This window comes from Lolium perenne, chromosome 1, assembly GCF_019359855.2.
Source record: "Lolium perenne isolate Kyuss_39 chromosome 1, Kyuss_2.0, whole genome shotgun sequence".
Lineage (NCBI taxonomy): Eukaryota > Viridiplantae > Streptophyta > Magnoliopsida > Poales > Poaceae > Lolium > Lolium perenne.
The window spans coordinates 44,688,525-44,699,194 of NC_067244.2; positions in this window are offsets into that span (position 1 = coordinate 44,688,525).

A 10,670-nucleotide genomic window follows, 5' to 3' on the forward strand; every position below is an offset into this window, starting at 1 on the left:
ACATTAAGGAAGATGAACATATCCCTAGCAAACTTGAAGCCAACAGATACGAGATTCCACGGTATCACACCAGAGAAGCCAAGCTATCCGCTGGGGAAGATTAATCTCGACGTTCAGTTTGGGACCCGAGAAAATTATAGAATCGAGAAGTTGGAGTTTGAAGTCGTAGATTTCCCGTCACAGTACCACGCTCTGTTGGGACGACCAGCATATGCTAGATTTATGGCGGTACCACACTACACGTACCTGTTGTGGAGGATGCCTGGACCTAAGGGACCAATCACAGTCAAAGGAAGCTTCGCCCTAGCCGATAAATGTGATAAGGATTTTCATCGAATATCAGAAACTTTCGGGATGCAAGCTGAGTATTTGGCGTCAAGGCTTATGACTGACTACGACGTGCTGCCAGACGTTGGAAGGTCAAATAAAGAATCAACTTTCAACACTGAGAAAAATTCTAAGGAAGTGCAGATTCACCCGACAGACCCGAAAAAGACGACATCCATCGCAAACGACATGGACCTCGCATAGGAAAGCGCGCTCGTCGAGTTCCTCCGTGAGAACTGGAAAATCTTCGCATGGTGTCCAGCTGACATGCCAGGAGTACCCAGGGAACTTGCCGAGCACCACCTAAACTTGGATCCACTAGCGAGACCAATCAAACAACCTTTGCGACGTTTTTCGGAACCAAATCGCAAGGCTATGCTGTCAGAAATTGATCGACTAAGAGAAGCTGGTTTTATCAAGGAGTTGCACACAGAGGCCACATGGGTAGCAAATCCTGTGTTGGTGCCGAAGAAAAACACTAAGGTCCTTCGCATGTGCGTCGACTTTACGTGTCTCAATAAACATTGTCCAAAGGATCACTTTCCCCTCCCGTGGATCGATCAAATTATCGACTCCACGGCAGGATGTGAACGTCTCTCCTTTTTGGACGCATATTCTGGCTATAACCAGATCAAATTAAAAGAAGAAGATGAAGTAAAAACAGCGTTCATCACACCTTACGGCGTGTTTTGCTATAGAACAATGCCCTTTGGTTTGAATAACGCGGGAGCAACATATCAGAGGATGATGCAGAAGTGTTTGGCGACACAGATTGGAAAAAATGTGCAAGTGTACATCGACGATGTCGTCATAACGTCAAAAAGGGGGCGACGCTGATCGAGGATCTCAAGGAAACCTTTGACAACCTCGACAAGTTCTGCCTCAAGCTGAACCCGACGAAGTGCTCCTTCGGCGTCCCAGCAGGAGAACTTCTTGGGTTCCTAGTTTCAGCAAGAGGGATTGAAGCAAATCCTGACAAAATACAAGCTATCGTCACAATGAGGAAGCCAACAAAGTTGAAACAAATACAGCAATTAACTGGGCGAGTCGCAGCTTTAAGCAGATTCGTCGCCAGGTTGGGAGAAAAAGCGTTACCGTTCTACGCCTTAATAAAGCAAGGGGAGAAATTCCAGTGGAACGAAGAAGCCGATAGAGCTTTCGAGGATCTGAAACGCACAATCTCGACACCACCAATCTTGGTGGCGCCGAAGGAAAAGGAACCTCTCCTGCTGTACATTGCAGCCACACCCCAGGTGGTTAGCACGGTGCTAGTCGTCGAAAGAGAAGAAGAAGGGAAACTCCATGGAGTGCAAAGGCCGGTATATTTCATCAGTGAAGTTTTATCGCCTTCCAAACAGCGGTACCCGCAGTACCAGAAACTAGCATATGGAGTGATTACAATAGCAAGAAAGTTGCACCACTATTTTTCGGCACACCCGATAATAGTTGTCAATGAAGCACCTCTCTCAAATATACTGAACAATCCAGAAGCTACAGGGCGTGTCTCCCTTTGGGGAATAGAACTTTCCCCTCGGGACATCACGTATGAAAAAAGAAAGGCAATCAAGTCGCAAGTTTTGCCAGATTTCATTGCAGAGTGGATGGAGTTGCAAAACACGGGACCCCCAGATTTGTCGAGAACCTGGACCATGAACTTTGATGGATCTAAGAGAGTAGAAGGAGCTGGCGCAGGAGTAATACTTATATCACCTGAAGGCGACAAGTTAAAGTATGTCCTACGGATGACGTTCCCAAACGCCTCCAACAATGAAGCAGAATACGAAGCCCTCATACACGGGATGAAGATGGTGAAAGCTTGCGGTGCAACTCGACTAAAAATCTTTGGCGACTCACAATTGGTGGCTCAGCAAATTATGAACCAATGTGATGCAGTCAATGATAGCATGATAGCATATAAAGAGGTGTACAATGAGCTTGAGAAGTTGTTCGATGGATGCGAGGTAAATCACATCAGTAGGTTGAGCATTGATGAAGCCGACGTTCTCGCAAACATCTGGTCGCAGTGCCTTCCAATCCCGCCAGGTGTATTTTGGGAAGAGATAGCGGAGAGATCCACAAAGCCGAAGAAGGCGCAGAAAAAAGCAAAGGAAGGAAAAACTTCGGCGCCCCTTAAAGAAGCCGCGGAGGACGAAGAGGACCAAGAGCTTGTGATGATGATAGAAGTTCCTTGGATGCAAGCATACATATCGTATATTCTTCGAAAAGAAATACCCGACGATCCAGTTGAGGCAAGGCGAGTTATTCGACGGTCCAAAGCTTTCACAGTGGTCAAAGGGGAGTTATACAAGCGAAGTATTTCAGGCGTCTTGCAAAGGTGCGTCACACCCGAAGAAGGAAGGATAATCCTAAAGGATGTGCATGAAGGAATTTGTGGTCATCACGCGAGCAGTCAAGCTATTGCAGCCAAGGTTTTTCGGGCAGGATTTTACTGGTTGACAGCAATCGAGGATGCAAAAGAGATAGTATGAACCTGCGACGCGTGCCAGAGATTCGCCGCAAAGCCTCACTCTCCGGCGGCAGAGCTGATGCCAATACCATTGTCGTGGCCCTTTGCCCAATGGGGACTTGATATGGTGGGCAAGTTGCACAAAGCTTCGCCAGGAGGATATGAGTACCTGCTGGTTGCTGTCGACAAATTCACCAAGTGGGTAGAAGCGAAGCCAATAAATTCACCAGATGCAGCGTCGGCAATAAAGTTTGTAAAGGGCCTCGTTTTTCGGTTTGGAGTGCCTCATAGCATCGTCACAGACAACGGTACTAACTTTACAGCCAAGGAGTTCAAGGCATACTGCGCAGAAGTAGGCATTAAATTGCACATTGCGTCAGTTGGACACCCGCAAACCAATGGTCAAGTCGAAAAAGCCAATGGTATCATCTGCAACGGCATCAAAAAGCGCCTGCTAGGACCGCTTGAAAAAGCTCGACATACCTGGCCAGAAGAATTGCCAAGTGTTTTGTGGAGCATCCGAACAACACCAAATACGGCGACACAAGAAACTCCGTTTTTCCTCGTCCACGGAGCCGAAGCAGTACTACCAATTGAAATAGAGCATGATTCGCCAAGAGTAACAGAGTATGACGAAGAAACATCACGAAAAGCTCGGGAGGATGATATGGATGCACTTGATGAAGCTCGAGATGAAGTACTATCACGAGTCACCAAGTACCAGTAGGACCTGAAAAACTACCACAGTCGACGATTGTGGCCTAGATCTTTCCAGGTCGGTGATTTGGTCCTACGGCTTAACCAGCAAAGTACTGAAAAGCTCGAGTCACCATGGTTGGGACCTTACGTCGTCACGGAAGTCATCGACGGAGGAGCATACAGGATCAAGCACAAGAAGACAGGGGTTCCCGAGAAAAACCCCTGGAATGTGGCGCAGCTCAGGCGGTTCTACGCTTAGAGTCAAAATATAGTCATCCTCTGTAAAAAATACAATGTACTGAAACGCCCGCGAGTTTTCAGACGCACTCTTTTCCTTTTCGGGGCACCGAGTGGGGCCGGAAAGGTTTTTAATGAGGTGGGCTCGCGGTGCTGCAATATAATAAAGATAGTGGAGATATATTTCTTATTCTTCGACACGCTCGGGGGCTCAACGCCTTCAAATTACAAAATATATACAATATAGATAAACTAGACTTACCGAAATATTTCGCCTTGGTACAAGAATACCTCGCCAAATAGAACATCGGAAGCTAACAACTATAAATATAGTATACTCGTCAAAATCTTATTGCTTTGGTCTGAAAACCTCGCAGCAAAAATATAGAACTTCGCCACCAAGACACTCGGGGGCTTGTAACCCATCGATGGAAAAATAAATATATCTTCTTACGACAAGAGGAAAAAAAAATTGAGATAGCAAAACAGTATAAACTCCAGCCAGAGGCTCGGGGGCTCCAACAATATAGGCCACTTTTACAATATAAACAAATTTCTTCGGAACAAAAAGAAATCAAAAAAATACAGACATAATTTCTTGCAATATAGTACAGCTCAATCAAGGCTTAAAATACTATCTATGGATAAACCTCTGGTTGTTTTGTGTTCAGCATAAGTCCCCTTGATGAAGAATTCTGAATCCATCCGAAGAAGTTCATCCATCATCGACTCGGCCACAGGAGTCACCATGTCATTGATTGTGTCAATATCATTTTTTCGTCGCGATTTCTTGGCCAAGCAATCAGCAACAATCTTCTTCAGGTCCAACTTGGGATGGCAAATGTTTATCATAATCATGGCGAACCTTGCTCCAGCAGTCAATTGAGCTCGCACAAAATTATGAATGCGAGGGGCATCTCTAAATTTCTCCAGTAGTCCAAGAAGAGTTTTGGGAGCCTCATCTCGAGGAAATAAAGTCTTGTAAACAAGGGTTAAGGTTCTCGTGCAAAAATTGAGAAATTCGCGCACCTGGCAAGCACGATCTTGGAACCTGACAATTTGCTGGGTCCGTTCAGGGGTGGCCCAGAACAGACAGCCATGGTTAAGAGAAAGATTGACGAGGAGATCCGTTCTGACATTCACTCTTTCATCTTCAGCGGCAGCGTCAAGAACCGAGCCTATTAAGCGACAAGGCAAGAAATTTAAGGGGAGGCACAGTAAAACAAAAAAGAAGCAGTGTGAGGTTGGAAAAACACACCTAGCATATCTGCGCTAGCTTCAGACATCAGCTCGAGCATGCTATTTTCTCGAGTAGTGGCTTTCTCAGCTTCCAACACAGCAGCATCCTTGGCAGCTATGGCCTCTTTGGCTTGTTGGAGAGCAATTTTCTCTCTTTCAGATGCTTTTCGAGATTGTTCCATCATTGCCAGAGTTTGTTTTTTCATGGATTGAAGTTGTTGCCGAAGTTCTTGCAAATCTTGCGACAAATGTTTGCTTGAAGAACCTTCGATGAGGGTATCATCGACCAGTGTTTTCTTCGAGAAGGAAGAAGCAGGCGAAGTATCGGTAGAACAAGGATTGTTGGAGTAGTTATCAAATATTAACTGGAAAAGAAAGTCTCAGGATCAATGATAGTGCAAGGTAGAATTTCATTGATCTTCAAGAAATTTACATGGATATTACAGAAGGAGTTCTCCAAAAGGACTACTAAGGTAATTGTCGCCAAAGATAACATGGCGACAATAGCAAAAGAAACAGAAAAAACAAAGAAAGAAAAGGAAGAGGCATTCAACTAGACCTCCGGCTTTGATGAGCTAGGAGTTGAAGATGGCTTGATCCCGAGATAGGCCAGGATTTTCTTCGTGTTGGGCTTGGCTGCCTTGATCAACGATCGCCATTTTGTTTGTTCTATTTGTTCGGTGTTGCCAACCTTCATCCAGTCAACAGTTTGTTGGCTATCAGCGACCAAGGCAACAGTGCTTTCAACAGCAATCTTCATGTTTTCCTGGCGCATCTTCAGTCCAAGATCCTCTGGTGGATTGAAGTCCTTGGCAAGAGCAAGGAAAGTCTTGGGTTCCTCTTTCTTCGGGAAGAAGTAGGGGAACAGCCGTGATAATCCTGCGTCAGCATGCTCCATGCCTTCGCGAACTTCGGTTCCATGAAACTCCAGGAAAGAGAGTGCGTCAAGGAGAGGATCGTTGTCGGGATCTTCAAGCTCAAATTCTTGGTTTGTTTTACCTGCCGCAGAAAATATATGTTGGTCGACTGCAAGTAAGGAAAAGCAAATCTAAGAAAGAAAGAAGGGATCGACAAAATTACCGAGGAAGCGCCGATTCTGCGTGTTTAAGCGCTTGATGATCGCCTTTTCACGAGTAGCCTGTGCGGCCTTGTGCTCGTTCAAAGCAGTTTCGGCGACATCAAGTCTTTTTTGCAGATCTTCGACACCAGCAGCTTCTGCCTTGGCCTTATCAGCCTCTGCTTTAGCTTGGCTAGCAACAAGTTCAGCTTTCTTGCGAGCCGTTTCACTTTGCTCCAGTTTCTGAGCAAGAGTGTCGACAAGCTTGTTGGCTTCTGCAAGTTTCTCTGCCAAAATAGTAAAGAATCGTCAAAATTGCGACAAAACAGGAGCAAGAAGTTATAAACAAGGGTCATCAAAAAGTTATTACCTTCAGTCTTGCTGGCATATTCACGGTACCCAATGAATTGAGCACCGATACGAACAAGCTCTTTGATCATAGGCTATCAAAGAAGGACAAAGAAAGAAAACGTCGGTATGAGAAAAATATGAAGGCATAAAGAAGCAAACAGAGGAAATATAGATAGTGACAAGAAAATTAAGAACTTACATCATCCAAGAGAGGATTGGAGGAGCTACCCAATTGGAGGGTAGGCTCCACGATCGTTTCCACCCTTGTCCTTTTTGGTGAAGGGACAAGAGGGCTTGAAGGAGGAGTGGGAGCGCCAACATTTTGTTGAGGAGGCGAGGATTCCTCTCCTTCAACTGGCGTCTCCGAAACAATTAAAGTATGCGACGTACTCGTTCGAGCAGCCACATCAAGAGTTGGTATTTCTTCCTCATCATCACTGCGATTAAAAGTCGACAGCATAAAAAGCAAGATAGACAAAAATCTTCGACTACAAAAATAAGGGGAAATAAAGGTGACTTACGAGCTGATGAGGGATTCAAGATATGGATCATAAGTTGCCTTCTGACGTGAAGGACCAACTTCTTCGGCTTTGGAGGTGCCGGAATCTTCGACATCATTCCTTTTCCTCTTGTTCCTTGGAGAAACAGCAGGAGGAGGAGATTGTGCCGATGCAGTGCCTTCGGAGGCAGCCTCCTTTTCAGAAGATCCCGCAGATTTTTGAGAATCTACGGGTTCATTCACAAAAGAGGGGGCATCTTGATTGTCGTCGGTGACAACGGCCCTTTCCTCGACTTCTCCACCTTCAGGAAGGGGAGGAAGCGAGACAAGATATGGATGGTTCTACACAAAAAATAGGGGAAGATGTCAAAAGAGGAGTTACAAAAAAGATAGCAAGGCAAATAACAAATCAATCGACAAAGTTTACCTTGGGAAGCGCATTAGTGGCGCTGTACGGTTTTACACGACAAGAAGAAGGGACAGGATCTTTTTTGCTGAGGGACGAGATTTTTCGGACAAGCTTCTCTAAGTCCTTGACCTCTAAATCCGCTGACAACCGATCTGCGTCCTTGTCGCCAGCATACTTCCAGAGAGGGTATTTGCGAGCCTGAAGAGGCTGCACTCTGGTCCTAAGGAAATACGCCGTGATTTGGATACCTGACAACTCTTTGCCGCGAGTATTTTGCAACTCATGGATGTGAGTCATCAGGGCTTCTGTCGATATTTTTTCTTCTTCGGTAGCCTCTGCGTCCCAGGAGCGGCGGCGAAGAATTTTCTCGGCGCCATCGAAAGGAGGGATGTTGTCTTCAGCACACCCATGGTTCTCCTCCTGAATGTACAACCACTTCTTGCGCCACCCTTGAACTGAGTCAGGGAGTTTGACGTCGAAGTAATCGACTGTGGGGCGGACGGAAATAACAACGCCGCCTATATTATAGGCGACATTGGGAGAGCCATTGCGGCGACAAAAGAAAATGCGCTTCCACAGCGCCCAGTTAGGCTGGACGCCAAGGAAGGCCTCGCAGAGGGTGATGAAAATAGAGATATGGAGGATCGAATTGGGTGTGAGGTGGTGAAGTTGCAGACCATAAACATAGAGCAATCCGCGGAGGAAAGGATGAATGGGGGCGGAAAGACCGCGGATGAGATGGTCGACGAAACTTACCCGATACCCCATTGGAGGGGTTGGGTAGCTTTCCTCACTAGGGAAGCACAGCGCCTTGGGCTTCTTGTTGATCCCCAGTGATGGCGTGTAACTCACACGTTCATTGGGAACCCCAAGAGGAAGGTATGATGCGCACAGTAGCAAGTTTTCCCTCAGAAAGAAACCAAGGTTTATCGAACCAGGAGGAGCCAAGAAGCACGTTGAAGGTTGATGGCGGCGGGATGTAGTGCGGCGCAACACCAGGGATTCCGGCGCCAACGTGGAACCTGCACAACACAACCAAAGTACTTTGCCCCAACGAAACAGTGAGGTTGTCAATCTCACCGGCTTGCTGTAACAAAGGATTAACCGTATTGTGTGGAAGATGATTGTTTGCAGAAAAAGAGAACAAGATTGCAAAGAGATTGTATTTCAGTATAGAGAATTGGACCGGGGTCCACAGTTCACTAGAGGTGTCTCTCCCATAAGATAAACAGCATGTTGGGTGAACAAATTACAGTTGGGCAATTGACAAATAAAGAGGGCATGACCATGCACATACATATTATGATGAGTATAGTGAGATTTAATTGGGCATTATGACAAAGTACATAGACCGCCATCCAGCATGCATCTATGCCTAAAAAGTCCACCTTCAGGTTATCATCCGAACCCCCTCCAGTATTAAGTTGCTAACAACAGACAATTGCATTAAGTATTGCGCGTAATGTAATCAGTAACTACATCCTTGAACATAGCACCAATGTTTTATCCCTAGTGGCAACAGCACATCCACAACCTTAGAACTTTACATCCTTTGTCCCCGAGATATCAATGGAGGCATGAACCCACTATCGAGCATAAATACTCCCTCTTGGAGTTACAAGCATCTACTTGGCCAGAGCATCTACTAGTAACGGAGAGCATGCAAGATCATAAACAACACATAGACATAACTTTGATAATCAACATAACAAGTATTCTCTATTCATCGGATCCCAACAAACGCAACATATAGAATTACAGATAGATGATCTTGATCATGTTAGGCAGCTCACAAGATCCGACAATGAAGCACAATGGGGAGAAGACAACCATCTAGCTACTGCTATGGACCCATAGTCCAGGGCTAGACTACTCACACATCACTCCGGAGGCGACCATGGCGGCGTAGAGTCCTCCGGGAGATGAATCCCCTCTCCGGCAGGGTGCCGGAGGCGATCTCCTGAATCCCCCGAGATGGGATCGGCGGCGGCGGCGTCTCTGGAAGGTTTTCCGTATCGTGGCTCTCGGTACTGGGGGTTTCGCGACGGAGGCTTTAAGTAGGCGGAAGGGCAGGTCAGGAGGCGGCACGAGGGGCCCACACCACAGGGCCACGCGGCCAAGGGGGGGCGTGCCGCCCTAGGGTGTGGCCACCTCGTGGCCCCACTTCGTCTCCTCTTCGGTCTTCTGGAAGCTTCGTGGCAAAATAGGACCCTGGGCGTTGATTTCGTCCAATTCCGAGAATATTTCGTTACTAGGATTTCTGAAACCAAAAACAGCAGAAAACAAAGAATCGGCACTTCGGCATCTTGTTAATAGGTTAGTTCCAGAAAATGCACGAATGTGACATAAAGTGTGCATAAAACATGTAGATAACATCAATAATGTGGCATGGAACATAAGAAATTATCGATACGTCGGAGACGTATCAGCATCCCCAAGCTTAGTTCTGCTCGTCCCGAGCAGGTAAAACGATAACACAGATAATTTCTGGAGTGACATGCCATCATAACCTTGATCATACTATTTGTAAAGCATATGTAGTGAATGCAGCGATCAAAACAATGTATATGACATGAGTAAACAAGTGAATCATATAGCAAAGACTTTTCATGAATAGTACTTCAAGACAAGCATCAATAAGTCTTGCATAAGAGTTAACTCATAAAGCAATAATTCAAAGTAAAGGTATTGAAGCAACACAAAGGAAGATTAAGTTTCAGCGGTTGCTTTCAACTTGTAACAGGTATATCTCATGGATATTGTCAACATAGAGTAATATAATAAGTGCAATAAGAAAGTATGTAGGAATCAATGCACAGTTCACACAAGTGTTTGCTTCTTGAGGTGGAGAGAAATAGGTGAACTGACTCAACATTGAAAGTAAAAGAATGGTCCTCCATAGAGGAAAAGCATCGATTGCTATATTTGTGCTAGAGCTTTGATTTTGAAAACATGAAACAATTTTGTCAACGGTAGTAATAAAGCATATGTATCATGTAAATTATATCTTACAAGTTGCAAGTCTCATGCATAGTATACTAATAGTGCCCGCACCTTGTCCTAATTAGCTTGGACTACCGGATCATCACAATGCACATGTTTTAACCAAGTGTCACAAAGGGGTACCTCTATGCCGCCTGTACAAAGGTCTAAGGAGAAAGCTCGCATTGGATTTCTCGCTATTAATTATTCTCAACTTAGACATCCATACCGGGACAACATAGACAGCAGATAATGGACTCCTCTTTTATGCATAAGCATGTAACAACAATTAATAATTTTCTCATATGAGATTGAGGATATATGTCCAAAACTGAAACTTCCACCATGGATCATGGCTTTAGTTAGCGGCCCAATGTTCTTCTCTAACAATATGCATGCTTAA